Source organism: Bactrocera latifrons, unplaced genomic scaffold (assembly GCF_001853355.1).
Source record: "Bactrocera latifrons isolate USDA-ARS-PBARC rearing strain unplaced genomic scaffold, ASM185335v1 scaffold_856, whole genome shotgun sequence".
Lineage (NCBI taxonomy): Eukaryota > Metazoa > Arthropoda > Insecta > Diptera > Tephritidae > Bactrocera > Bactrocera latifrons.
In genome coordinates, this window is record NW_017537552.1 from 18,361 (window position 1) to 20,633 (window position 2,273).

General features: G+C 36.1%; 1 pseudogene; it reads right to left on the minus strand.

Annotated features, from left to right (window-relative positions):
• Positions 1–347: 347 nt before the first annotated feature.
• LOC108977221 lies at positions 348–1,746 on the minus strand (annotated as a pseudogene).
• Between the last annotated feature and the right edge of the window lie 527 nt (positions 1,747–2,273).

Consider the following 2,273-nt stretch of genomic DNA (forward strand, 5'->3'; position numbering starts at 1 on the left):
TTGATGTATCTTCATTGTCTAWTCTTTTAACTAAGATTTTTGGCACACTTTTTGGTTTAGTAGCATATTTGTAGGTTACCTCAGCATTTACTTATTAACTTTATTTTGTTTAACACTTTGCTCCGTAGACGCACTCTCTTTGAATGCCTAAATAAAATGGCGAAATCGTTACAACGACCAACCCAAACACTATCCAACTAACACAACCAACTTGATAAAATATCAAAAAATTTTGATTTTCATCCAATCAGTTGGTACAACTCATACAACTGCCCCATATACGTAACAATCAGTTTTACAATTCAATGAAATTGGTACAATAATTGTTGCGTGTATGCCTTCCATACCRTTGTTATTAGTTGACACTGTGCTGTCGTCGTTCCCTGAAATRATTTCAGTGGCGTGACTTTGAACGCCTGCACCGTCGTTGAYTGCGACTGCGCTATCGTCGTTAGCTGCGTTCTGTACCGTTTGTACCTTTTGCGTGCTGGCTGTACCAGTGCCGTTGTTTTGTGGTTGTAATAGCTGTACCATCATTTCGCGTAACTGCTTCATATCCTGCTGCAATTGTGTTGATATCTCGGATGAATCCTCTGTAGCGTTAATTTCTTGGATGTCCACCTCGTCGGACTCCTCATATGCGCTAAGACGTTGCAACAACTGATCCCGTGTGCCAGTCGTCGTTAACTGACTCTCTCGAACCTCTTCAATTGTTCCACTTTTAAATCGCTGATTTTCGCCATTTCTCCGTTGCTGTAKACCTCGTATCGTTTTTTACATACTTATACAAGTGTTTGCAGTTTTGGAGTTTATCCCACTTCTGAACTGTAAACTCGTTGTAGCTAATTGTTTTTGCAGTATAACGCTTTAAATGTAATTTTGGGAAAATTACAGTAGATTCCGGTTATAACGACTTTCACSATTTTACGTCGTTATACCCGGAGGACGCAATAACCAGAAGGAGCCATGTTCGTAATAGGCTGTTAAAATAAAWCAAATTTATTTTTAAATCAAAACAAAAAATTTAATTCAATACCTTGGTTTTTCAAAATAGGTCGTATACATATAACGGATATTCATAAACTGAATATAACTAGATTAATTTGTTTTCTTTTACTTTTTATTCTTAATTTAAATAATCAGTAATTTTTGATTGTTTTACAGTCGCTTTTGACATGTAAAAASAGTCGCGCACCGCATTATTTAAACGAGAGATGCTGTGCGTTAAACTCTCGTCATTAAAATTCGAATGGACAAAACTATTTAGTAGTTCTGCAGTCTTCAGTGCCTCCAAAACGCTAGGTGCTGACCCATCTTTATTTCGATCTTCCACGTTGTCGTCGCTGCCCTGTCCATCATCTAATATATTTTCAACAATTCACTCTTCGGAAGGTTCTTCACAAGTCGCCACATCAATATCAATAAGAACATATTCATCCAGTTCTTTCTTTGAAATCGGTAGCTGATTTTTTAGAGCTATTGCCCAAACCGATAGAGGAATGTCATCTTCAAGTTCAATATGAGCATGAGCTGCTGAAACCATCTAAATTTTCTTCTGCAAGCCCAGAATGATTAAAAAAATTCGCCATTGTCAATGGTGAAAGTTGTTGCCATGCATCATTTATCATTAAAACGGCATCAAATATGGTTATTTTCGAGTAATTTTCATCTTTGTTTTCATGTTATTTTAAGTACAAGATTTTTCCGAAAAGTTGCTTTAATCACTCGAATTATGCCTTGATCCATTGGTTGTAATACAGATGTCGTATTTGGTGGAAGGAAAACTAAAGTGATATTCGTAAGGTCATTATTTTGGGGATGGGCTGAACAATTATCAACTAATAGCAATATCTTCTTTTTCTGCKTTTTAAGCTCAGCATCCCAATCCCGTACCCAATTAATAAAAATTGTAGATGTCATCCATGCCCGGCGATTACTATAGTAGTCAACAGGCAAAGACTGAACATTTCTAAAGCATCTAGGTCGCTTTGATTTTCCAATAACCAATAAATGCTTTTTAATATTACTACTCATATTGGCTGCAACAAGCACAGTTCTTCTTTCCTTGTACAGCCTACCTCCAGTGAATTTTTCACCTTTAAATTCAAATTCTTCAAAATAATTTTCYTTCTCACCTTTAAATTTTAATGTTTTGTCTGGAGTTAATTTGTAGAATAGTCTAGTTTCGTCGGCATTAAAAATTTCCTCATCAGTGAAATCTTTTCGTAGTATAGGCCAAACCTTTGTAAGCCACTCGCTAACATCGATTTTTT